The 27,459-nt window shown below is 52.8% G+C and overlaps 1 protein-coding gene and 2 non-coding genes across 4 annotated transcripts in view; 1 reads left to right on the top strand and 2 right to left on the bottom strand.

The window, feature by feature from the left end:
* Positions 1 to 27,459, top strand: part of LOC142821626 (zinc finger protein RFP-like) — a 394,289-nt gene that overhangs the window by 12,274 nt on the left and 354,556 nt on the right. The gene's annotated exons all lie outside the window — the stretch shown is intronic.
* Positions 7,884 to 7,965, bottom strand: TRNAS-GCU (transfer RNA serine (anticodon GCU)). The gene has a single exon. It is a non-coding gene; the product is annotated as a tRNA-Ser (tRNA).
* On the bottom strand, positions 19,183 to 19,255 carry TRNAI-GAU (transfer RNA isoleucine (anticodon GAU)). Its single transcript has one exon. It is a non-coding gene; the product is annotated as a tRNA-Ile (tRNA).

Genomic DNA, 27,459 nt, shown 5'->3' with positions numbered 1-27,459 from the left:
ACCCCATGGGCCCCCCCCCACCAGCGGGCCTGTGCAAGGGAGGGACGGCCCAAACCCCAGCCTGGAGTCTTGGCTGCTCCTGGGCATGGAGTGCAGCACCCTCCCTCCACCCCACTCCCCCTGGGACTTACCTCCACGATGATCACACTGACGGTCAGTGCGATGGCGACCCTTTTGTTGACGGGGATGGGTGCCCGCAGCCGGATGGCGGCTCTCTGCAGCGCGGGGGTGAGCCAGGCACACAGCTGCAGGAAGGTCCGCTTTCTCATGTGGAAATTCCGGATCCATTGCTGGTCGTCCCATTGCCCGAGGACCAGCCGGTCCCACCAGTCGGTGCTGGTGTCCAAACGGTGGGGTGCTGATGCCACAGGCCCGCCATGGCCTCCCTGGTGAGGGAGTCCAATGCAATCGCTGCCTCCTGGTCCATGAACAGCAGGGCACTGTCCTTCAGCACGAGCTGCAGGCACTTGCACATCTCTAACAGGAGCCCGAGCAGGCACCTGGCCACACACGGCTCTATGGTAGACAGGGCAGGGCAGAAGAAAGAAAACGCAGGAAAAAGCCGTTGAGGGCAAAAGAGTGGTGTCCCCAAAAGTCAGAGGGCAACCACCAAACCTGCTAAGGGTGTCACTCCCTGCCAGCGGTCCCAACACACGGGAGCATGAGACAAACGGCTGTCCGGCGAGACCCCTTTAAGCACGTGTCTGAATGGAGCTCCAGCCCCGCCCCCAGAAAGGTCTGGTGGCCTTTGTCCTCTTCAAAATGGTTTCGGGCTTCTGCTTTTCTGAAAAAGCGCGCCGCCAATCTAGACGCGCTTTTCCAGAAAAGCACATTGTTATAACGATAACTCCGGGACCAATCTAGTCGCACTTTTCTGGAAATACTTTTAACAGAAAACCTTTTGGAACTGGGATCTAGCAGGCTGCTTCTGATTGCTCTAGAGGGGAGGCTCTTTGGCTGTACTTGTGGCTAGAAGCTACTCTGCATCCAGCACACAGAAGGAGACTGTGAGTAACTGGGCATCGTTGGGAAAATGCTGCTTGAGCCAGACCTCAGAGATTCAGACTAACTCTGGGTTCAAAGAGAGGCCAGTTCAGTGAAGCAGAGCTGCTGCACAGCTGGGACCCACATACACACTACCTACAGAGAATCTCCATTACAGCTGCAGTTCTTCAAGCGCCCGTGCAAGCGAGAGTCTGGGGCTCTGAGTCCAGCAGTGTGCACACTCTGGGGTGGGATAAATATTGGCAGTGCAAATGGCAGCTAGATAAGTTCCTTTTACTTCTGTGTGCTTTGTTAATTGATGTTATTCACTGTTAATTTGTTAAATCCTGTTTCTTTAAGTTAAGTAAAGGTTGTTCATTCTAATGCAATCTATTAGATGTATATTATTTATGATTTGTAATTGTTGTTCTGGAGTTAGATCCAGGTTATTGTTGGAATAAGTTTATTCCTGGAGGTTCCCAAGGCACACCAGTAAGTGTGTTACAGGGGCAGCCAGGTGGAGGCACTGCCATTATAAGTTCTTTATGAGCAAGGGACAGCAGCAAGGGGCTGGATAGGGTTTCCCCAACTAAACAACATCACCACTGGAATACTCAGGATCTCCTTTTATGTTAAAACCATTAGGTGCCCAGGCACACCTATGAGTGTGACGTGCTCCCGAGTAACCTGGGGAGGGAAAAGGGGGTTAAACACTCATTAAACAAGGGTTAAGGGGCATTTTGGAATAGTTCACTATTTCAGAATTTGGCAGTACAAACAGTGCCAAATTACAAAATAAGCTCTTTTGAAATAGCATCGAAATAAGCTACACAATTTGCTTAGGCTGTGTCTATACTGGCCACTTATTACGGAAAATCAGCCACTTTTCCGGAATATCTTGCCAGCTGTTTACACTGGCCCCTTGGATTTCCAGAAAAGCACTGATGATCTACTGTAAGAAATCAGCCGCTTTTCCGGAAATATTATGCTGCTCCCTCTCGGGCAAAAGTCCTTTTTCCGGAAAACTGTTCTGGAAAAGGGCCAGTGTAGACAGCACATTAGTGTTTTCCGCAAAAAAGCCCCAATCGCGAAAATGACGATCGGGGCTTTTTTGCAGAAAAGCGCGTCTAGATTGGCACGGATGCTTTTCCAGAAAAAGTGCTTTTCCGGAAAAGCATCCTGCCAATGTAGACGTGCTTTTTCGGGAAATATTTATAATGGAAAACTGTTCCGTTTTTAGCATTTCCGGAAAATCATGCCAGTGTAGACGTAGCCTTAGAGCATATTGCGTAGGTTATTTTAAGCTAAGAGTCCTGTGCAGATGCACCCAAAATGTTTACAGGAGATCTGCAATATGGTCAAGAAATGTGTGTTTAAAATAGTGCTTTTAATTTTACATAACACAAACCTATAACACAAACATAACCGCACTCCCTTTCGTGATTCAGAAACTCCTCAGATACAAGGTAAAAAAGAGGGGCAACAGGCTGTTAATGTTGCACTATACAAGAGACACTTGCCAAAGGCTAAAGTGTTGCATGTCATTCCTGGACTCCTGTAGCAGGAGGTCACAGCCACATTCCACCACAGAGAAATCCTGACGGGCCCACTGTACTGAACAGCAATGGAGCTGGTTGTCTTGCTGGAGCTTGGCTTGTTTTGCAAGGTATTTACAGGGCCCAAGGTCACCTCTTCCAAATGCTCGTTGAGGTAGAGCTGGAAGGGGTTGTATATTGGGTTGTAGATATAGATCTTGTTGTTATGGTAACTGAGTAGGTCACTGGGGTCAGCCCAGCTAGTCTGGGCTTGTTCTAGTGAGTTCTGTGCTATGCAATAAAATGGACACTTGCACCTACTCCAGCTCTCTGCCTTTCCACTGATTTCTTCCTATGCTGTGAAACTCCCCATGACATAACAGAAGGAAACTGTTGTTTGTTTATTTGTTTCAACAGAGTAGAAAAATACTGAGTTAGAAAAACAGCCGGTTCCTAGATGGCTGAGAATCAGCTGAGCCACGTCCTCCATCCCCGAGGGGTTTTAACTCTCCTCGGTTCAAACACGTCCTGAGGCCAGACTGAACGGTGAATACACCATCACTGGGACCGGAGTGTGGGCCGCCCCTTTTCCTCCAGTGTCTCTCGCGAGAACACTCCATTGGCTACGGTTGTGTGAGGAGATCTTCTCTAATAAGCAGTGACATTGGTACTTGGTGGTGGTGTCCAGGGGTCATTCTGAAAGGCTGCAGGCACCATTTCACCCTTTTGTTCTTCACTGTGGGTATGTCTACATGGCAGGGCTAAACCCAAAAGCCGAGTGGCTCAGCCACGCAGTGGGCGTCAGAGGGACTCTCACACCTGCAGACTCCCCCGAGCTTCTGGGAATCGGGTGGGTCTGACATCTCTGTGTGTCTGTAACTGGCCATTGAACATGGCCCTGCTTGGGCCTTTCTCCCCTTGAGAACAAACCTTTAGGCTCAGACACTGACAGGCGGGGGCAGCGCAACATTTTGTGTGTGATACAAACCCGGCCACGTGCTGCCCCTCTGGGGCCAGGAGAACAGTCTGTGCCTGGGAGCAGGGTTCGAAGGTGCATCTCCCTGCCCCAGGCCTAGAGCTGATGGGGAGCCGGGATGCAGCCCAGCCCTGGGACCAGCAGCCTCTCTGTCAGGAGAGAGAAATGGTGTTTGCAGGGAGGCTGCCCCAGGCCTTCCCCCGCCCCCCTCCGCTCACACAAGCAGCAGAGCTCCAAGGCACAGCCCCTGCACCTGTCACCTCAGGCCAGCTGCCCTGAGCCCTTGCTCTAGGGCCTGAGACACCTGCTCTCACCGCGGACTGGGGGGGAGTAGCCCAACCAGAACTTTAGGGTTTTGCCGGAGGCAAAGGCAGCACTAGGAGGGGCCCAGGGAGGTCTGAGCTCAGGGGACAGGAGGAGGAGCCCTGAGTGCTGACGTGATACTGGTGGCCTGGCTGGCCCTGCTCTCTCTGGGCACCTTTCCCCTCAGGTGGCTTCCAGGTGCTCAGCCCTTATTGCTTCCCCACAGCCACTGGGTTTCCCAGAACTCCCCCCTCTCTTCCCCTGGCTTCCTCAGCCCCCGGCCCCACTGCCCTTCCTGCCTGGTAGACACTGCATGTTCCAGGCCATTTGCTGTGGGTCTGAGCCTCCATGGTGCTTCCGAAGGGCTGCCTAAGGGAACGGGGGCTGCGTGGCCTGAGGGAGAAGGGGTCAGACTTGTGATCAGAAGCCTGAGGGTTTGAGTTCCATGGCAGTGGCTTTGCTGTGCCTGTGGCCCTGCCATCTTCAGCCTGGAAACCTCCTCTTGGCTCCAGCTGGGCTCTGAAAAGGAGTCGCTGGGCAGGTAGTTTGCTCCCACTGGAGCCTTTGCCAGAGAGAGAAGGGGGTGGCCAGGTCAGAGTGTGGGGCAGTTTCTCTCTCCTAAATGGGCCCCTGGGCTTGAGAGGGCTTATTCAATAGTACATCTGGACCCTGGGGGTGTGTCTGCTTCTCACTTGTGGGGGAGAAGCCTCTTGAGACATCTTCTGCCCCCCGACCACACTGAGCCCCTGGAGTGGGAGGGTGAGGGGGCCAGGCCCTGCTTTCCTGCCACCTTCTCACACTGGTCACAGAGTGTCAGCAGCCGCCCGCATGCTGGTGGGTGGGGGGTACTTGGCTCTGTGGCCCAGGCTGCAGGAGTTTGAAGCTCCCTGTTGTTTGCTCATGGCCAAGGCACCTGCCAGGCCCAGGGGAGGTGAGTGATGCGGCACCAAGTGGTGCTGGGCTGAATGTGGCTGCTCCTCCCTCACTCTGGTCAGTCTCTGGAGGAAGCAGAGAAGCTGCCTGGGCCTGGCCATGCAAATGTCGGCAAATGACACTGGCTGCTGCTTCTGACAGGTGCCACGTGGAGGAACATGAGAAATCTGGAGACAAGGCAAAGGAGACATAATTGCAGCCACAGCACTGAGTTCTGTGCCCCCCAGCTAGGGGCAGGAGGGTCTTGCCCAAAGGCTTTTTCCTCTGGCAGGGTCCTGTCTGCATTCAGAGTCCCTGAGACCAGGGTCCCTGCAGGCCCCAGAGAGCTCTGTTTGGCATCTCTCTGGCTCTGGTCAGTCAGCACCAGCAAGGAGAGTTCAAAGTCTGCACCAGGAGGCCCTCCCAGGACAGGAACCCTGCAGCCAAGAGTATTTCTGGGGCAGGAACTGAGAGAGGGTTTCATGGCTCCTGGGAGGAGGCTGACACAGTAGAACAGGCTCTTGGCTTAAGCGGCCTCCTGCCCTTGCTTCTCTCTTGTTAATTCTGTGCCCTCAGGATGGGACCAAATCAAGGGGGTGGGGGCAGGACCCCCACTTGGGGTCTCCAACCCAAACCCTGAGACCCAGGGGTTTGCAATCTAGATGATCAATGTTTGCTGCATTTCTCCCTCCCCGTAACACTGCCCAACCTCAAGGCCAACTCTACAGTCCCAGTGGCTGGGGGAGACGTGCATGTTAGAGCCTCAGCCCACGGAGCTGCAGTTTTCTGTGCCCAGGGAGCTAGATACCGCCAGGCTGGGTAGGCTGGAGGGAAATGGGGAATGGCTGCACTTTGGATTCAATGGTGTTGTCTGGGACCATAAAATCCATTTTACAAAACTGACCCAGGAGGCCACTATGGCTTAACTTTCTAATGTGCCTCCCTACTAAACAGGAGATCCGGGGTTCAACTCCCCTGTGTGAGGGAGTTTGTTTTGTGTTTGGTTTAATTGTTCTACCTCATTTACATGTAATGTTATGATGGTGTGTAGGTCAGTAATTCGGGCCACTAAGTGGAGTCAGTGACCCGTGACCTATGGATCCATGTTGGATCCCCTCAGGCACTGGCAGCTCAGAGACCGGTCGGAACCGGATTTTCCCACCAAGCGGCATGAGGGTTCCATTCTCCTCAGACTGGTCCCGCCCTGGCAGCTTTATAAGGGCTGAGTCACCTCAGCCTCAGGGCTGCCCCCCTCTTGGCAGCAGCATCCAGGTCCCTCTGCTCTGCCCAGCAGCACCTGCGGGGGAGAGAAGGGTTATACCATCCTCACCCACCCACACACCCTGCCTGTAGCACCCACAGCCTGAGAAACCCCTTCACCCCCCCACCTGTCTGAGGCAGGGCCTGTGGGACTCCCCAGGGCTCCTCCCCAAAGGCCCCAAATCAGCCTGAGGTTAGAAGGTCCTGGGCACCCCAATGCCACTGCCAAGTCCTCAAGAGAAAGGGGTTATTCTTACCATTATAACACACTGAGCCACAAGGTTTGATTTTGTGGGTCTGGGGTTCAAGCCCTTATTTGTGCTGCCACTATGACCAGTTTGCTTTGTTTCCTGTATCTGAGTCAGGTTATCTCACCAGTTCTTCCTTTTTTGTAATTAATCCCGAAATAACATGTTACCAGGTTTGCACCTGTATATCCCCTCTTCTTCCTTTATTGCACCCACCCTGGAGGGAGGGGAAGGATCCACTTCAGTGATTAATTCACAGGAGATAGACCCCAATGGGGGAGCCCATCCTGGACTTCCGACAAGGGCACCAAGCTGCATTTGTAACTGTGTTTGCTAACTATGCCCTTGGGATACCAGTGTCTGTGCAGAGCTCTGCACAAGGGGGTCCTCACCCTCTACTAATCAAACTACAAACATTTATTTATAGAAGTGGAAACTGAGACAGGGCTGGTTGGCTCAATGGGTCTGATTCACTCTTGTGCTGGCAAAGGAACCGAGTTTGTGACTCCCCTAGTCAGCGGCTGCAGGGTCTGGTGCACAAATGGGCACAGTCTGGGGAAATCCTGAGGTCCAGGTGTAGTTGCCACCCCATGTCAATGGCCCTGTGGGGCTTTTCATGAGTCAGCCCCTCCCCCCCACCCCGAAAATAAATCATGACATTAGCCCCCATGTTATCATAGAATCATAGAATAATAGGACTGGAAGGGACCTCAAGAGGTCATCGAGTCCAGCCCCCCGCCCTCAAGGCAGGACCACGCTCCGTCTACAACATCACTTGTGGATCCATGTTGAATCCCCTCAGGCACTGGCCGCTCACGAACCAAACATCACTTGTCTTCAGCAGGGGAGGCGGGAGCAGACAGTGGGAAGGGCGGGCAGGGGAAGGGTGTTTGTGCGGTGGTGGTGGGGGAGGCACAGAGGGGAAATACAGAAGGCCCTTGTGGGGGCACCCAGGGGAGATTCTCCCAGGTGTCCTTGTCTGGAACTCTCCCTTAGGGCCTCTCAGATGCACAAGCCCCTGGAAGGACCTGCTGGATGGCAGCCGTGTGTTGCTGCTGAAGGGCCTTTTGCGGAAAAGGGATGCAGATTAGACACAGCGCAATTGCAAATGAAGCGGGGATTTAAATCTCTCCCGCTTCATTTGCATGAACATGGCTGCTGCTTTTTTCCAGCTCGGGGCTTTGCCGACAAAAAGCGCCAGTCTAGACGGGGATCTTTTGGAAAATAAAACCTTTTCCAAAAGCTCCCTTATTCTTAGCAATGTGCCCCCCTGAGCAGCCTCTGATGTTCCCTGTGTGAGCCCCAGAACCAGCCCTGAGTGACAGGGACAGCAGCTCACACATGCTAAGGGGCAGGACATGAGCCTGCAAGGCAGCAGTGACATCACAAGGAACTTTTGCAGCACCTCAGCTCATTGGCTGGGAGGCAGTGACCTCATAGAGGACCCCTTGTGACAGCCAGCTGGTACAGGGGCAATCTCAGAGACCTCCATGGCCTCGCTGCCTGGAATCTCCTTTGTGAGGTTTCCCCTTGAGGGCAGAAGGGATTGAGGGTCCCATTTGGGAGTGTCTCTGTGGAGATTTCCCTCGGTTGCAGTGGGGGGGGGGGACAGGCAGGGCTGCCACTAAACCTCTGGGAGAGGCAAGAGAGAAGACTACTCACACCTGATGAGGATGGGATTCGAACCCCTGCATGCAGAGCACAATGGATTAGCAGTCCATCGCCTTAACCACTCAACCACTTCACCTGAGCTGGTAGGCTTTGCTTCAAATCACCTGAAGTCAGCACTTCAGGGAACCTTTCTGCCACTTGCTGACTGGCCAAGGACACCCAGGGCGGGAAGGTTTTGGCTTTTCACAATGTTCCCTGGGCTGTTGTACAAAGCTGGTAACAAACCCAAACACCCCCTGGCTACATCTACCCTGCAAACTTCTTGCGCAAGAACTGTTTTGTGCAAGAGTTCTTGTGCAAAAGGTCTTGCGCAACAGTGTGTCCACACTGCCATGTGCTGTTGCACAAGAGAAGTGCTTTTCTGCAAGAGCACCCATGGCAGTGTGGACGCTCTCCTGCGCAGGAAAGCTCTAAAGGGCATTTTAGATACACAGCTTTCTTGAGCAAGAAACCCCTGTTGCCCATCCACACTGACTCCTTGTGGATGAGTTCTTGCACAAGAGGGCTTATTCCTCATGGCGAGAGCAATAACTTCTGTGCAAGAAGCCCTGTTATCTGATGCTGTACTACAAATTTACTTACACAAGAACGTGCCTGCAGTGTAGACGCTCAGCAAGTTTTTACACAAGAGCAGTTGTGCAAAAAGCCTGCAGTATAGACGTAGCCCTGCAGTGTAGACACAGCCTGAGAGAGACAAGGAAAGGAAGTGGCCAGAGCCTCCCCCCATCAGGCTGGCCCTCAACAGGACGGGCACGTCTACACAGCACCCTCACCTCGAAGTGAGCTGTGCAATGTGAGCGGCTGCCCCGGACCCCAGGGGAAGGTCTCTGGGGAGTTTCCAAGGCAACAACAACTACAAAGTTTCATAATCTACACTCATGTGACTGTGATTTATTCCTCCACTAACAAGTGTCTCTGAAGGGATGAGAAATGCAGGGCCCAGGTGCAGGGAGCCGGGTCACATTCTCCTGCCTGAGTCTCAGTCTTGGCTGAAGCCTGGCGACAGAGAGAAGAGGCCAATGCAAACAGCCCCATGGCAGCGAGGGAGTCAGTACGTGGGTGGGTGGAGCAGGAAGCTGTGGGCAGAGTTCAGCTCTAACTCACTAGGGGTGCATCCCATACTTCAAAATAATCAATGTGCCTATTTTGAAATAGCTTATTTTGTAATTTGGGGCTGGCTACACAGCACCTAGTTCCAAATAAATCGCTATTCCAAAACATCCCTCCCTCCTCCTGCCATGGAGGGACGTCAGAATAGTGAGCCCAATTTTAGCTTGAAACAAGGGGCTTGCTCTTAAGATACGTCTGTGTGATATGAGCACCACGTCCCCTAAACCTCCAAGCTAGCCAGCCCATGGGTGTCAGTCTCACAAGTGGCCCTTTCAGAAAGGAGCTTTGGGCAGCTGCAGGGATGTTGTGGGCTCTGGAACATGGTGGGTGAGGCAGCAGGGCTGTTTGTAGGCAGGGGAATTAGCTTAAGTGGTACAGCACTCGCTTAGTTCTTATCTTTTAATTTCAGTGGCCCCCTCCCTCTTCCTACCTCCTCTCCCAAAAGAGACAGACCTGGCTCCTCTTTCTTTTCCCCCAGCAATTGCCATGCTGCAAAGCAGAGAGTGGCCATATCAACCCCAGCAATCCATCAGGCTCTGTGGTGCAATAGAAAGCATGTTGGACTTTTAAGCTGTCAGGATTAATGTAAGCCCAGTTAGACATTCAATGGTTGTGGGTTCAAGTCCCACCAGAGTCACTTTAGCTGCTTCCTCCTTTCCAGGATGTGGCTTTTACAGACCAGTCAATCCTTAGGCTGACACTGGGGTAGGCTGGCATCCAGGCAATTCCCAGCAGACCCAGTGAGGGCGGAGGGAAGGGCTGGTCCTTGGGGTTGGGGCTGGTGGTTGTTCTGAAAGGCTGCAGGTGCTTTTAGACTGTTTTGTCCCTCCCTGTCTCCTACCAGTGCTGAGCAACACTCAGGCTATGTCTGCACTGCACTGTCCTTCTGGAAAAACCTACGCAAATTTCGAAACCCAATGGCTGTGTCTACATTGGCACTCTTTTCCGTAAAAGGGATGCTAATGAGACAGTTCGGAATTGCAAATGCCACGGGGATTTAAATTTTCCCCGCGGCATTTGCATGAATATGGCTGCCGCTTTTTTCCAGCTTGGGGCTTTTCCAGAAAAAAGCACCAGTGTAGACAGGGATCTTTCAGAAAATAAACCTTTTCCGGAAGATCCCTTATTCCTCTTAAAAACAGGACCTTATTGCTGCTCCCCTGGGTGCCCAGGTATGTGCAGGTGCTGCTGACCAGCCTGTACCTAGGATGAGCCCAACTCCCATGTGACAAAGGGGGTGTGACATCAGCTGATAATGCCCCTGGGTGCCAGCCTGGGGAAGCCATGACTTGGAGCCAGCTACAGATACCCATGGAAAGCTGATTTTCAGAGTGGTATGATCAGCCCTTCCTGTGTATCTGGCTTCTTCAAAGGGGCTTAATAAGGAGCTAAAAGCCAAGGAAGGGACATTTAGAAGGGTGAATTTCTGTCCCTGGCACTATTTTCTGTGTGCCCCGGTGGCCTAATGGACAAGGTACTGGTTTCCTCTCATTAACAAATTATTTGCCTTCCTTGGCTCTCTGAGACATTTGGCAAGGATGATCCATGGTGGCTGTCTCTCTCTCTCTATAAAAACTGTTCAGACCCCTCTCTAGCAAATACAGGCGTTTGCGCTAAAAGCCCATGTATTCACAGGCAGAACAAAGGGGCATTTTTTGCACTTGAAGGCCCAGGAGTGACAGCGAGAGAGAGGTGCCTGTAGCAGAGCAGGGTCTGTCTGGAGACAAAGCGGTGCCTGAGGATGAGAAGGCCAATGAGAGGCAGAGACTCCAGAGCAGTGGGGGTGGCTAGTGATCTGGTCTGGCAAACTGACAGAAAATCCCCAGGCCCTGAGCATGGTGCGGGCGAGGCCCATGGGGCAGTTTGCCTGGTGGGGTTTGGGGGGGTGGAGAAGCTGTGAAGCTCTGTGAGTGGATAAGGTCCCTGGCTGAGCTGCGCCACCTGCCATATGTGTGACTCAAACTGTCCCTCATCCCCTTTTATGTGTCTGTTGCGCTTCCAGCTTATTTCCTCAGGCATGTTCATCTGGCAAAGACCCCCCCCCCCCAGGGATCTTGTATCTTCCTTTGTGCAGCTCAGCCACAGACACAGCAGAAGGGTTTTCCTTCAGCCACCGGCCCCAGCCCCTCTCTCCAGAGAACTGCAGCCCCTCGGACCAGGCATCTGCTCCCAGCATTCAGGAGGCACCAGACCGAGAAGAAACCATCTGACACGGTGCTGCCAGGGAGGGGCCTCTCTGCTAGTCGCTGTTCCTGTTCCAGGAGTGGAGCGAGTTTTGTCCTGAGCACCAATATCGAGGACTCCAGACATGAGGGATGCCAGCGCACTAGCCCAGGCCGGGACGGCAGTGATGGTTTTACACATGCAGGGAAATGCCCCAGCTTCTCCCCCTCACAGAGTTGCTGCCTCTCCGAGAGGGAGATGAACTGCAGGTGCAGGACAGCTCCCTGCTAGCAGGGACAGCAGCCAAGGCACCAAATATCGCTGGGTCTGCAGCCAGTGTTGGGAACTGGGCAGGGAACAGGAGGCTTTTGTGTCACACACGTCTCAGGTAGGACGGACCCTCACTGAGCCCAGACTGTGACTGGTCCTAGCCAGGAATGTGTCCGGGGCAGGTTTGTGACACTCTCAGGCCGTGTCTACACTGGGCGTAAGAGCGATGCTGCCGCGGTCGATGTTCCGGGCTCTAGGGAAGACCGGCTGATTGGAACTGAGCTGTGCAGAGTCTTGTAAAGGGAACCACAACTTCTCTGGATAGTTGCTGAGTTTTAGATGAGGGTTTATCAGAAGGGACGTTGTGGGCTCTGGAACAAGGTGGGTGGGGCAGAAAACCTCTTTACAGCAGGGGAATTAGCTCAAGTGGTAGAGCACTCGCTTCACATGTGAGAGGCAGTGGGATCAATACCCACATTCTCCAGTGACAGGTGTTTGCTGCTTCCTCTTTTCCACAGGTAGAGCCAGCCAGGAGCTAAGTGCTTCCTTAGGCCTCCTTTCCTCTTCCATAAGGCAACGGGCTGGTTTCCGCAGTGCTGGGGGCGTCCCTTTTGCCTCACAGGGAGCAGTTTAGAGTTTACTTCCCAGTGGTCCCGCATCCCTCCTTTAGCTCTGCTGTTACATCCCCTGCTCTCTCCCATTTCTAACCCATCTCCCGGCTTTCCATGTTGTTCACCTACCTGGGGGCTTTGGGCACCTGCCCCCCAGCAAACCTACTTGAAAGCCTCCTCACCAGTCTGCATCCAAATACTCTTCCCTTCCTCAACATTTGAACTCCATCCCTGCTGAACAGCCCTTCCTGCAACAGCATGAAGGAGGCCAAAGCCCCCTGCCCATGGAGCTGTAGCTTTCTGTGCCCAGGGGGCCAGACCCCACCAGGGCTGGAAGACGGGAGGGAAATGGGGAATGGCTGCACTTTGGGAATCAAAGGTGTTGTCTGGAAATATAAAGAACCATTGTAAAGAGGTTTTGGAGGAAGGCACCATGGCTTTGCTGGCTAAAGCATCTGCCTCATAAACAGGAGGTCCTGGGTTTAACTCCCAGTGAGGATTTATTGCAGCATGTGCTGGCATTTTCCTATGTCCTTCTGGGGCACAGAAGAGACCTCCCGTGGCCACCCATGGAACTGCTGGTTCAGGAAAAGGCTGACTGGGGAGGAGTGTTGGGCAGAAGGAAACCACAAGCCTGGAGCAGGTGCAGAGGTTGCTGTGACTGACACTGGCAAGGCAGGGCTCTGACTGCAATTGCTGGGACAGGAGAACCAGCACCACACACCCTTGTGATTCCCTGGGGGTATCAGCACCTAGAGAGCCTGAGAGTGCAACCTCTGCAGCTCCTGTAGCCATGGAGAGTCAGGGTATGTGGGAGTCAGTTGCTTCTCATCTGTGGTTTCCTTCTTTCCAACACTCCTCTCCAATCAGCCTTTTCCTGAACCTGCAGTTCCATGGGTGACCGGAGAGGCCTCTTCCGTGTCCCAGAAGGGTGTTGGAAAATGTGAGCAAAGGCTGCAACAAGGCAACTCCAGAAATTGAACCCAGGATACACTGTTGATTACACAAGTGTTCAGCCTGCCAAGCCATGGTGCCCTACTCAAGCCCATTTGTAAAGCATTCTATGTATGGTCCCAGATAACACCATTCCCTCACAAAGTTCAGCCATTCCCCATTTCCCTCCTGCCTTCCCACCCTGGGGGTGTCTGGCTCCCTGGGCACAGAAGGCTACAGCTCAGTGGGCAGAGGTTCTAACATGCACATCTCCCCCAGCCGCTGGGACTGTGGAGTTGCCTTTGAGGTTTTGCAAGGTTTGGGGAGGGCAAAATGCAGCAAACATTGATTATCTGGCTTGTAAACCCCTTGGTCTTAGGGTTTAGGTTGGAGTCCCCAGGTGGGGGCCCGGCCTCCTTCAGTTTGGTCCCTTCCTGAGGGCACAAAATTAACAACAGAGAATTCCTTTGCCCTGCAGCAATCTCTGTTGGCCAAAGGCTTAGCAACCGAATATTTGCCCAAGTTTAAGTGCAGCAGCAGAAGCCAGGCCAGCAGAAGCCATGTGTTTCTGGTTCGAAGCCAGGCAGAAACACAGGGTCTTCTCTTATTGCGGTTCCCGTTGGTGCCCACAAGGCAGTGCCAGGGCCTGCCCCCTGGTTAAGGGATGGGTGGCCTGTGTGCTGCCTTTCAGGAGCATGTGGGAAAGCTAAACAGGTTAGGCTGGGATGGGAGGAGGCAGGGTTGGGGCTGAGACTTCTCAGCAGTCCCTTGCCTGGGACCAGGTCATTGCAGCCACTCAGTCCAGGGCCCACCCTGGAAGTGCCACTACTGCAGCTGTGCACCTTTGGGGCAGTGTGGCTGGTGCTTTTACTGCACGGGGACACAAAACTACTTAATGTCCCGCCTCATGCCCAGACCCCAGCCACCCATTCCCCTCACTTTCTTACCACCCAGCACCCCCAGCTTCCTTTGACACCCTCCCTTGTTCCTGCTCCCCCACCCTCTTCCTTCATCCACGTTCCTTCTGCTCCCTCTCTCCTGGCCACACACGGTTCCTTGGCGCTTCTCAAGCCAGGCCCAGCAAGGAGCCACCAGAACAGGAACCAGCCCTTGGAGCTCGGCTTGCACCGGATCTGGTAATTTCCCACCACATCTCACCTGAGAAGAGATGACTTGTTCCCCTTCCTTCTGACCTTACGTCTCCGCTCCCTTCAAAGATCTCCGCTGCCTTGGGACCCGCCTCCTCAGGGCACTGCCCCTCTGCCACTGGGCTGGGAGCGGGAGACTCCACAGTCTCTGCACTTGGGCTGAGAAGTTGATGACGTTAGTCAGCCCGATGGCCAGCCGGATCCATTCGGTAGCGCTGCCCAAGAGGGAGCTTTACAAGTGCCCAGTGTCCATTGGTATTTTCTGGGGCTCTGTGTAGGGGATTGGGCTTGGCCATCTTTTCCATGGGAAATGCCTCTTCTTTGGAACAGCAGCTTCCATGAGTTCATGGAACTTCTTCTCAGCTTGGGAAAGGGGCAATGGGACAGAGTTTTATGTACTGATGACAGGGTGCAGAAAGCAAATATGAATTTTTTTCTCCTACTCAAGATCCCAGGTGATAGAATGAAACTGTTAAGTAACCAAGTTAAAAAGGAGGCATTTTTGTGCCCAGTGGAACTCCTTGCCAGAGGATGTTGTGAAGGTGAAATCTACAAGAAAGTCCAAAACAGAACTGGATCATTTAATGCAGGAAAGGTCAATCAATGGCATTTAACCAGGATGGACAGGGCAGGTGTCCCTAGCTGGTGTATTCTAGAAGCTGGGAATGGGCGACAGGTGGCATCACTAAACAATTGTCTGTCTTGAGGATTCCCACGGGGCAATGAAATTGGCTGCTGTCGTGAGACAGGATCCTGGGCTAGTTGGGCAACTGGCATGGCCCAGTCTGGCTGTTCTGATGTTTTGTTTGGTTTCTGCTCTTCTCCCCTCTGGACAATGGAAAACAGACCGCATCCTGAAGGGGACAGAAAGTGGCCTGTAAAAGGCTAGTGTAGGTACGGAAAGAGCCATGTTCCTGTGTCCCTGATGGTCTAGTGCTTAGGATTGAACACTATTATTGCTGGGGCCTGGGTTTGATTCCCAGTCAGGGAAAGGAGCCTTGCTTTCCACATGACAGCTGTCCACTCATTCATCTTATCTCATTGTTACAGCAGCTGTGACTCAAAAGGTTCACTTAAGGCCCCTTTCCCACTGGGAACCGCTCCCAGAGCTGCACTTTTCCATGGTATTAATGGAGGAGGTGGGGGTCTGGGATGCAGACAGGAGCTTGGGGCAGAGGACGGGGGTGCAGGATCTGGGAGGGGTGGGCGTTCAGGGAGGCAGAGGGTTTGGTTTCTGTGGGGTACCAGTGGGTTGAGGGAAGGGAGGGGCTGGGGTGCCAGAGGCAGGCTCTGGCTGGGAGACTTACCTGGCTCACTCACAGCCAGCAGCCCAGCACATTTCTCAGGCAGCCTGTCCTGCCCCCGCACAGGGTGCAGGGGCCACGTGGGTCAGTGAATAAGAGCCTGAGTGGAGGGGGGATGGTGCTTCACGTGGCCAGAAACCAGCCAGTGGAATTGTGCCGGGAGCAGGGACACTAACAGCTTCACTCAGCTCTCAGGGTTCGTCTACACAGTGCACTTGTTTTTCAATAGCTTGTTTCAAAGTAGCACATCCACACTGTAGGGTAGTCTCGACTTAGAACCCCAGCAGAACCAGAGTAATCCAATAAACCCTGCACCACCACATCGTGTACTGAAAAGGTCATTTATTTTCAGAAAGGCGACACCATCTTTGGAATTTTTTATCCATATTCTCATTCTGGATGGTGAATGCACCAGGCTCTCTCCATTCTGACACACTGTAGTGCCTTAAACCTCACTGTCAGCAGTGGGGATATTTAAAAGCCACCACCAGCTCTGCTTTCACCAGCCAATAACACCCCCCCACACACAATATCCCCCATACTTTAGACCTACTGAACAGCTACAGGGCTTCCAATGGGGTTATAGAAAAACCACATTGTCACATGGGACCTTTCCAGGGCAGCAACAGGATCCATGAGCACAGACAAAGGCAGGTAAATGCAAGTGTGAAGGGACTCAAACCCTCAATGTTCTGAGCCGAAGTCATACACATTATCCATTAGGCCACACAGTCTTGATTTGCCAAGGATTGGACTTCTTGCAATGTGTGGGTAGGGAAAAGTCTCCCCAGTCCAGTGGTCCCCAACATTTTGGGGCTGCCGGGCACCTGGGGGTAGGGCCGCTCACGCACCGTGCATCCAGGGGCGGGGTCACTCACAGGCCACGAGCCTGGGGCCGGGGCCAAGTATGCGCCACGCACCCGGGGCTGGCACCACCTTGTGCCAGGACCCCAGGGTCAGGTCCGGCACCAGCATGTGCCACGACCCCGGGGCAGAGGCTGCCCATGCGCCTGGGGCTGGCATCTGCTGCACACCCGGGGGTGGGGCCAGCCCGGATTGCTCCACGGGCGCACATAAATGGCTCAGCGGGCTCCATGGCACCCACGGGCACTGCATTGGGGACCACTGCCCTAGTCCATCAGGTTTTATTATTTTCCTTGTTTGTCGGTTTAGAAATCACGTCTGAGCTGGTGAATTATTTTTATTGTGTGTAACTAAGAATTGCAGCCCAGGGATTTTTCCTGAGTCTACGTTACTTCACAGAAGTGGTCCCCAACCATTTAAGGTTGCCGGGCACCAGAGGGCATGGCCGTTCGCCCGCCAGGCACCAGAGGATCCCCCCCTCATAGCCGCATGCCTGGGACCAGTGCTCCCTCCAAGGGCTGCACGCTCGGGACCAGCACCCACCCCCAAAGCGCAGCGTGCCCGGGCCTAGTGCCCCCCCAAGTGCTGTGCACCCAGTGCGCAGGCGGCCAATCTGCGGCGCTCCCGGGGCCGGTGCTCACTGTGCACCACGTGCCCGGGGCCAGGTCAGCCCCGAGCACTTGGCGGGCGCACACAAATGCCCCCGTGGGCACCATACCGCCCGCGGGCACCGTGTTGGGGACCACTGACCTAGGCTATCTCCATACTGCATCTCTCTTCCCCAAAAGCTCATGCAAATGTAGCACAGATTAGCATATTGCCATGCTCATTTGCATAATTAATTGGGGTCTGTTTTTTCACAAGAGGCTTTTGCACAAAAAGGAGCTAGGTAGACTGGGGATCTCCCTGCCTCCTGCTTCCCCTACCTCTAGCCTGGCCCTGGGCCTCTTTCCTGCCAGCTCCTTGGGGCCTGGAGAAATGCAGGGGCCATTTCAGAGTCTGGTTGGGGGCAGCGACCTGTCCATGCCGTGATGGGGGAGGGGAGAGTGTCACACGGCTTCTACTAGAGCTGGTACTTAAGTAAAAACAAATAATAAACAAGCAGCTGGGATGGGGCAGCTGGAGGGAGCCGGGAGAGCAGAGGCAGCCTGAGCACTGAGAGCCCCAGGTGCCCACCAAAAACATCAGCTGTTTGTCCCATGCTGCAAGGGGCAGCACTCAGGGCTCTGAACTTTGCAACTGTCAGTGGGATTTTCCTAGCCTGGTTGTTGCAAAACGCTCCCGCTTTAGGTTTCTTGTCCTCAGGCTGGTGAAAAGAGATTTTTGTGCCTTCTGCTGGGTGTCTACCTTGCTGTAGCCTTTGCTCAAGTTTTCCTGTCCCCTTCTGGGACACAGAAGAGGCCTCCGCTGGCTGCCCATGGAAAAGCGGGTTCAGGAAAAGGCTGATTGGGGAGGAGCATTGGGAAGAAGGAAACCACAAGCCTGGAGCAGGTACAGAGGCTGGTGTGACTGGCACTGGCAAGGCAGGGCTCTGGCTGCAATTGCTGGGACAGGAGAGCCAGCACCATGTGATGCCCTGGGGATGTCAGTGCCCAGAGAACCTGCGAGGGATGCAAATGTAGACACTCAACATTGGAAATGAAGCTGGGATTTAAATATCCTGCACTTCATTTGCATATTTGCAGACCGGTGCAATTTCAAAATATTTATTTTGCAATACAAAATGCTGTTGAGATACGCTTATTGCGGGAGAAAACCCTTCGTCAGAAATAACCCTTAAACCTCATTTCATAAGGGGTAAGGGGGATTTTGAAAGAAGGCTGAATTTGCATTTCTGTCTTAAAAGAGGAATGACGTGTAGACAAACCCTCACATGGGGAGATGCAGAGATCAGCATTTTCCTGCCTCCCTCAGCTTGTCTGCTACTTTGCCCCCTTTCCTGCCTCCCTGCCTGAGCTGACACAATGGCTGAAAGGGACAGCAGCTGCTACTGGGTAAGGGGAGAAGATGGGCACCAAGACCCTGGAAACCACTTGGCCTTCAATACTGGCCACCCACCATTCACTCTGATGAGGCCATAATATCTGAAGGGGGAATTTTGACTGACAGCCTCCTCTGAGCTAGAATTCCAGCTCCCACAGCAATCAGCAGAAAGGGGCAGCCCAGTAGGGACTAGAAACCACTGCTCCAGGGGAGGTTTGAATTCACAACCTCAGCATGTCTCCTATATGCACTGCTTTATAAACACTGTGCCCTGATCCATTGCATCACTGGAGCAGACATTTGAGAGTTTTCTCCAAAGTCCTTACATTGAGAAAGTGAAGAAGCACAAACTAGAATTGAGCCAGAGGGGCAAGAAAATCAATATTCAAGGATTTACACAAACCAACAATTCCCCAGCAGGTCCCACTGAGATTTGAACTCAGCTTGTGAGATTCAAGCTTCTGATCCCTTCCCCTTATATTATGGGACCATCACACAGCTCTGTGCTTGAGATTCTCAGCTGGTAGCTGATACACTGATCACCTTGTTTCTTCCATTCAGCTGTGTCACCTCTCCAGACCCTGCCCCATCTGTATGTGGGCTCATGGGAATGAGCTGGCTCCCTCTCCTGCAGAGGAAGGAGAAACGTTGCCATGTCCCTCCTGCTTAGCTGGCTGGCCCCAGGTAAGGTCACATGAGATTATCCAAACACATCCCCATCAGCCCACAGCCCTGTTCCATATCTAGGGCCAGCACTGGGTGGGCAATGGTCAAGGAGGCAGCGACTCACAGGAAGAAGTCAGGGGCAGGGCTAATGAGATGATCTTGATTTGTCAATGCCAAGCTGTGGCCAAAAAGGGTGAGGTAAGGATCAAACCTACGAAGGATCCTGCCATCTGTTGGTACCTGCCAAAGCCTGGGTTTGAACCAGGGATCTTTAGAATATCAGTCTAAAACTCTCTCCACTGAGCTACTTTGGCTGAGGGCTATGGAATTCTCTGGCCTGTAATTCTCTGTCTGGGATGTTTGGCAGCCGTGCTGCACACAGTGGACGTCGTCATGCCCTGCCCAGGAAGGCCAGACTGGCCTTTCCACAGCGCCCCTCCCCCACAGCCCAGAGCCAAGGTTCCCTCTAAGCCAGGCCTGGGCAATACAGGCCAGTGGGCTGGATCCAGCCCATGAAGCCACCCAACATGGCAGCAAGAAGCCTCAGGCAGATTCCCTGCTCGCCCTGCCCCCACGCACAGCTGAGAGAAGGGGCTGCTGGGCCCTTTGTGTCTCTCAGCTGTAGAGGAAAAGGCTTCAGGCCTGGTCCCTGCTCCCAGCTTGTTTGTGGCCAATGGGAGCTGCCTGCTTGAAGCCCTGGCCAGTCCCCACAAGCTCTTATTCACCCAGGCGTGTGACCTGTACCCCCTGCGCAGGGAAGGAGCTGCCTGAGAAATGTGCTTGGCTGTTGGGAGTGACTCCCAGTCAGAGCCTGCCTCTGGCACCCCAACCCCTCCCTTCCCTCAGCCCACTGGCCCTCCCTGTGATGGAAAAGGGCAAAGACCAGGCAGATTTCATTAATACAGATGAGGTTGGTTTTTCTGACTGGCAATTGAACCCACCCCAGAGCACTGAAAGTGCTGAATCCTAGCCACTAGACCACAAGGGAGATAAGTACCTGACGTGTATGCTCAGCTACACTAATTCTCAGGGCAGACACGTGGCCCTGCCCCTGTGCATCATGGGCGGTGCGCCTCCCTTTGCTACCTGGGCTGATGAAGCCCTACACAGGGCAGCCCTATAGCCAGGAACGTTTCCCAGGCAGGCTCAGCTGGGCCCGCATTGGTGTGGAGACAACTTCGGGACCCTCAAAGGGCAGCTCTGCTGTCTGCTTCCTTGGCTGGACCTTGGCGAGTCGAACGTCCCCCAAGTGTCCTCCAGAATAGTTGTGAGAACCAGGCGGAGACATTCCTGCCCCCGGCACAGCTGGCCTGGTCACTCCAACCCTGCTGCTTCAGGCCCCTGCCAGTCTCATTCCTACTCTTCCCTGCCGCCCCATCTTTTAAGTGGTGCACCGGGCAATGTTCTCACGATGATCTAACAACCCTTCAATGACGGGAATGCCCAGCCTCTTGTTCTTAGTCTCACACCCTGCCTCTTCCTAGTACAAACTCCCTGTCCCAAAGGCAGCGCTGCAAGCAGCTCAAACTCTGTTGCATTTAAGAGCAGCCTCTGGAGTCAGATCCTGCAGCTTTAAGCAGAGCTCCAGTATGAAATCCAGGGAGTTCAAACTCTCCCACAGCCTTGCCAGTCACAGTTGCCTCTGCAACCACTCCAAGCTTGTGGTTGACTCCTCCCCAATCAGCTTTTTCCTGAACCAGCAGCTCCATGGGCGGCCAGGGGAGGCCTCTTCTGTGTCCCAGATGGACCTAGGAAAATGTGAGCAAAGGCTACAACAAGGCACCACTGCGAGTTGCCCCCAGGATCTCCTGTTCACAAGGCAGGTGCTTTAGCCAGCGGAGCCATGGTGCCCTCCCTGGACAGGGCTGCTCGGTTTATGGTCCAGGACAACACCTTTTACACAAAAAATGAGGCGTAACGTTAGTTTGAACTGAGGGCTTTGATTCGAACTACCGCGTCCCGATGCGCACTTCATGGTTTGAATCAGGTGTGATTTGATCTAGTGGGCCGGGCGAGATCTTGCTAATGAAGCATGGGACATTAAAATCCCCGCTTCATTAGCAATTTCAGTCACCTACATTTGCATCCCTAGTCCGAAGTAGGAAGCAAATGTAGACGTACACAAACAGCACTCCGAACTGAGCCCATTAAATAACAGAATATTTAAGTTCCATCATAAAGTGTAACAACTATTTCATTTCATGTAGTGATATGAATCTTCATAGCTCATTTGCTAAATCAAGAAAATGGACAATTTTGTTTTATGCCTCAAAGGAACAGATCCGTGTAAGATACCGAATGGCTACGGAATGTGTTGCAGTGTTAATGTTCTTTGTAGTTGATTTCATACTAAATACATGAAGTCATGTACCTTGTTAATTATCCCTTTTTTCAGTATTTTTTCTTCTATACAATTATGAAACTATATTTAGCTAAGCTGTTTGTGAGTAACTGGCGGGTACCACATTAGCACACATCCACACAAGCGCAAACGACCTCACTAGTGGTGCACATTATGAAACTCACTCCACCCATGGATGGAAAATATCACAGGGAACACGGCCCCCTGCCCATCTTCTTCCCCCCACATAGGCAGCTACAGTCCCTTTCAGCCACTAGGACACCCCGGGAAGAGAGGTAGGAGTGGGGCCAAGTGCAAGTCAGTCTGAGGGGGGGCAGGCAAAGCTCATCTTGCCTTTCAGGGCCACTGGCAGCAGCATCTCTCTTGTATACTGCTGTGGAGAAAAACATGCCTGAGAGAAGAGACAGCATCAGAATCCTTACAGCAGTTGCTGAAATAGCTCAGTTGGGAGAGTGTTAGATGGAAGATCTAAAGGTCCTCGGTTCAGTCCTGGGCTTTGACGGAAGCCTTTGCCAATATGGCTTAGTCTGTTTTGGCATCTCTCCATCTCTGGTAAGCAAACATCTACAGTCAGAGTTCAAAGGCTGAACCAAGAGGCCAGGAATGATGTCATAAAGCTGATGGTATTTCAGGGTTAGAAACTGGAGAGGGGATTTCATGCCACCTCAGAGATTGTTGCCACAGTAGAACAGGGCTCTTGGCTTCAGCTGCTCCCAGCCATGCTTCTCTGTTTTTAATTCCATGCCCCCAGGAAGGAACATTAAGAGAGCCTGCCTCGGACTAATTGTGAGGCTTCCCCATACTGAGGACATGCTGTTTCTATTTTCTTAGACTGGAAGTTATTAAGTCAATTTAAGCAATTTCAAAATAGTTTTCAAGTATAGACATGCCCTTATAGTCCTGGTCTTCACAACATCCTCTGGCAAGGAGTTCCACAGGTTGACTGTGCATTGTGTGAAGAAATTCTTCCTTTTGTTTGTTTTCAAGCTGCTAATATCATGGTGCACCCTTAGTTCTTCTATTATGGGAACAAGAACAATCCCTTTCCTTATTTACAGTCTCAACAACAGCCATGATGTATAGACCTCTATCTTATCTCCACTTTGTCTCCACTTTCTAAGGTGAAAAGTCCCAACCTCTCCTCATATGGCAGCTGATTCAAACTTTCATAATTTTTGTTGTGCTTCTCTGGCCTGTTTCCAATGCCAATGGGAGCTGCCTGCATGAAGCCCTCCCCCCTCCTCCACTCAGGCTCTTATTCCCCCAGGCACCTGACATCTGCAGCCTGTGCAGGGAAGGAGCTGCCTGGGAAATGTGCTGGGCTGTTGGCCAAGCTCAGCCAGGTGAGTCTCCCAGCCAGACCCTGCCTCTGGCACCCCAGCCCCTCCTCTGGCTGGACCTTGGCAAGTCCAACATCCCCCAAGTGGTGGTGGCCTGCAGTGGCCTCCAGAATAGTTGTGAGCATAAACTCAGCTCTCTGGCCTGAGTCCTGCAAAACTCTCAGCCTTTCCCCTTGTTTTTGCTTCCCTGTCCATAGCAAGAGGCAGAATTAGAGCAAGTCAATAAATCAAACAACCCTTCTCCACAGGGACAGCTGACTCTGTGACACAAGGAAGGGAAGTTACCAAACCAAGCACCCCTGTGGCCAGCATGGGGCTTGAACACACAACTTTGGAGTTATTAGCACCACAATATAACCAACAGAGCTAGCCAGCCCTATGGAAATGGGGGTCACAAGTGGCCCTTTCAAGAAAGGTGCCTCAGACAGTTGCAGAGACATTTCTGCAGCTGCCGAGGGCTCTTCTCTGATAGGTCCACTAGCGACTCACTGTGATGTGGGCTGGCTAGTCCAGCTGGTTTGAGGTTTGGTCAAGGTGGCTGGCGGTCGACATGGCGCACTGAGACCCAGGAGAAACAAGCAGCTGGAATCTCTTGCTGCCAGCATCTTGCCGCCCAGCTCCTACCCAGTCAGCAGCAACCACAGGCCCCCTTCGACCACTGGATCAGCGTGGGAAGGGAGGCGGGAATGGGGCCATTCCGCTCACAGCGCACTACATCATATCCTGCACGTGCAGGCTGCCTGCACACAGCATCCCAGCCTGCACATGCTAGCAGCCGGCTGCTGAGCACAGGGAGTGGCTCCGGCAGTGGAGAGGGCTTCATGTGCGGTGGCAGTTCACATTTTTTTAGGTCCTCCTGGCTTAGCTGGCTACAACACCTGTGGTGCAAGTAAGAAATCTTGGGTTCAGCTCCCACTGGTACCATCTTGTAGATTTTGATCACATTTTTCTATTTCCTTCTGGGACACAGGAGAGGCCACCCCTGGCCACCCATGGAACTGCTGGTTCAGGAAAAGGCTGGTTGGGGAGGAGTGTTGGGAAGAAGGAAACCACAAGCCTGGAGCAGGTGCAGAGGCTGCTGTGCCTGGCACTGGCAAGGCAGGGCTCTGACTGCAATTGCTGGGACAGGTGAGCCAGCACCAAGTGCCCTTGTGATTCCCTGGGGGTGTCAGTGCCCAGAGACCCTGCAAGTGCAACCTCTGCAGCTCCTGCAGCCATGGAGAGTGACTCTCGTCCCCCCTCCCTTGGGATGGGCAATGGCAACAGGTAGAGGAGCTGGGAGAGAAGTCCCAGAGAGCAGCCCCATGACTAAGCTGGCCAAGCAGCTGCTGGGTATGGGGGAGGCGAAGCAGGCAGCCCCCAGGGGTGCCTGTCCAATGTGACTGCTTTCCCTGTCATCCCTCCCTACGTAGCTGGAGTTGGCCATGTCCCCACAGCAGGAAGCCGAAGGGGGCAAAGAGCAGAAGTGCTGGAAGCTGGTGGGGGTGGCCTCTGGGTTTGATTTAGTGAGTCTTAGTTGGACTTGCTAAATCAAACGCTGTAAGATCGATTGTGGCCATTCCTCCCCGCTGGACGTGGTCCTTGTTCTTCTGCAGGACACAGCCAAAGGAGAGTAAGGACGAGCCAATGGGCATCCAGATCAGATCACAGCTTGTTGAATGGATGGAAACAGAAACCAGACACACACACAGAGCCGGTTTGAATTGGTTCCAGCTGAGGGACGGGTTTGTCTGGTTTATGTGCATTGGCACTAGAGCACGTTAGGGGTTTGTGGTCATTTGAAGAATCCCTGTTCAATAGAAATCCAAAGTGTGACACACCTGAAGATGTAAAAGTTTCATTTCAATTGATGAGCTTTTTAAGGGGGCACTTGTTACACCCCCATAGCAACCATGTGTTTGCATCCAGCGTTGGGAACGGAGCAGGAAATGACGCTTTTGTGTAACACACATCTCAGGTGGGAGGGACCCTCACTGACCCCCAGAGTGTGACTGGCTCTAACAAGGAATTTGCCCTGAAAGCAGCAGAGCTGGGGCAGGACAGGGAGTCCTGAGAGATGAAGCAGCTGGAGGGAGCCAGGAGAGCAGAGGCCAGTCTGAGAACTGAGAGTCAGAGGTGCCCACTCTACTTTCCTACCACAGGTCCCATGGTGTAAGGTGCAGCGCTCTGGGTCCTGTAATCTGAGTTCAAATCTCAGTGGGACCTGCTGGTTGTAAGAAGGTTCAGGTGCTTCAGCTTCCATGCACTGAGGTTCAACACTGAGAGTTTTGTTCCTCTTGCTGGGTGTCTGAGGCCACTGGAGCTCCATCTCCAGATGGAGCAGGCGGGCGGGAAGGGCCTGATGCCATCACAGCTGCACGGCAGGTCACCCACCTGGCCTCTGAGCTCAGCCTGTGCTGGAGGTAGCCAGACAGTGTGAGCAGGCCAGATTGGGGGAAGGGTCCTGAGTCCTGGCTCCCAGCCATGCACCTTGGCACAAAGACCAACGGCCCCTGCACAAAGTGCATTGTGGGAATAAGAGTTGGGGCAGCAGGAAAGGGGCTGGCCTGTGGAAGTGTGTGTGTCTGTGGAAAGGGGGAAGAGGACACACACTTGTCACTGGGGAACAGAGCGCATGGATCCCACTCGTTCCTGCAGAAAATGAAACAGGCTGAGCATTTTGCAGAGAACAGGCCAGAGCCCTTCTCCTTTCCCTGGAGAGATGGAAATGGGTCCGTTCCTTGTGGGGAAAGAAGTGGGTGTGTTGGGAGTGGGGTTCGAGTTCAAACCTCTCCACAGACCAGAACCCCCCATTAGGGGCAAGAAAGAGCCTTGAGTCAGGCAGTGGAGAACACTTGGCTGCTGTTATGCTGTGATGGGATATTAGGAAACTTTTTGCATGCAGTCTGGCTAGCTCAGTTAGTACAGCATGAGACTCTTAAACTCAGGGTCATGGGGTCAAGCCCCATTCCTGGTGATGCCCTTCTTTAACTCACAGTCTCAGCCTGTAAGCAATTCACTCTAAATTTTCACCACAGTTTTAGAAAGAAGAAGTCTAGTCATAGAATCATAGAACTGGAAGTGACCTCAGAAGGTCATCAAGTCTAGGCAGGACCAATTCCAACTAAATTAACCCGGCCAGGGCTTTGTCAAGCCGAGACTTAAACACCTCTAGGGATGGAGACTACACTACTTCCCAAAGTAACCCATTCCAGTGCTTCACCACCCTCCTACTGAAATAGTTTTTCCTAATATCCAACCTGGACCTCTCCCACCACTACTTGAGACCATTGCTTCTTGTTCTGCCATCTGTCACTACTGAGAACAGCCTTTCACTTGGGAGCTCCCTTCAGGAAGTTGAAGGCTGCTATCAAATCCCCCCTCACTCTTTGCTTCTGCAGACTAAACAGACCCAAGTCCCTCAGCCTCTCCTCATAAGTCATATGCTCCAGCTCCCTAATCATTTTGGTTGCCCTCCGCTGGACCCTCTCCAATGCGTCCACATCCTTTTTGTAGTGGGGGGCCCAGAACACAATACTCCAGATGCGGCCTCACCAAAGCCGAATAAAGGGGAATAATGACATCTCTGGATCTGCTGGCAATGCTCCTCTTAATGCAACCTAATATGCCATTCGCTTTCTTGGCTACAAGGGCAAACTGTTGACTCATATCTAGCTGCTCATCCACTGTAACCCCCAGGTCCTTTTCTGCAGAACTACTACTTAACTGGTTGGTCCCCAGCTTGTAACTATGCTTGGGATTCTTCCGTCCCAAGAGCAGGACTCTACACTTGTCCTTGTTGAACCTCATCAGATTTCTTGTGGCCCAATCCTCCAATTTGTCTAAGTCATTCTGTACCCTATCTCTGCCCTTGAGCGTATCTACCTCCCCCCCGAGCTTAGTATCATCCGCAAACTTGCTGAGGGTGCAATCCATCCCCTCATCCAGATCATTAATAAAGATAGTGAACAAAACTGGTCCTAGAACCGAACCTTGGGGCACTCCGCTAGAAACTGACTGCCATCCTGACATCGAGCCATTGATCACCACCCACTGGGCCCGGCCTTCTAGCCATCTTTCTATCCACCTTACCGTCCATTTATCTAATCCACAGTCCCTTAACTTGCTGGCAAGAATATTGTGGGAGACCGTATCAAAAGCCTTGCTCAAGTCAAGGTATATAACATCCACTGACTTTCCCACGTCCACCGAGCCATTTACCTCATCATAGAAGCTAATCAGATTGGTCAGGCATGACTTGCCCTTTGTGATTCCATGCTGACTATTCCTAATCACTTTCCTCTCATCCAAAATGCAGGACAATGTAGCACTTCAGCTACCCCAGACTAACATGGCTATATTTCTATTACTCTCATCCAAGTTTCTCAAAATGGATTCCTTAAGAATCCCTTCCATGATTTTTCCAGGAACCGAGGTAAGACTGACCGGCCTATAGTTCCCTGGATCATCCTTCTTCCCTTTTTTGAAGATGGGCACTACATTTGCCTTTTTCCAATCATCCGGGATTTCTCCCGATCTCCACGACTTTTCAAAGATAATAGCCAAAGGCTCCTCAATGACATTTGCCAACTTCCTCAGTACCCTTGGGTGCATTAAGTCCGGACCCATGGATTTGTGTACGTTTAGCTTTTCTAAATAGTTCCTAACCTGTTCTTTACCCACCAAGGGCTGTCCATCTTCATCCCATCTTGCGTCACTTAGCACAGAAGTCCAGGAGCCGCCTTTGTCCATGAATACAGAGGCAAAGAAAGCATTGAGTACTTCAGCTTTTCCTACATCATCTGTCACTAGGTTACCTCCTTCATCCATTAGGGGG

The sequence above is a fragment of the Pelodiscus sinensis genome, chromosome 31, assembly GCF_049634645.1.
Source record: "Pelodiscus sinensis isolate JC-2024 chromosome 31, ASM4963464v1, whole genome shotgun sequence".
NCBI classification, from domain to species: Eukaryota; Metazoa; Chordata; order Testudines; family Trionychidae; genus Pelodiscus; species Pelodiscus sinensis.
Note: the sequence above shows the minus strand (reverse complement) of the source record. Positions and strands in the feature narration are given on the sequence as shown.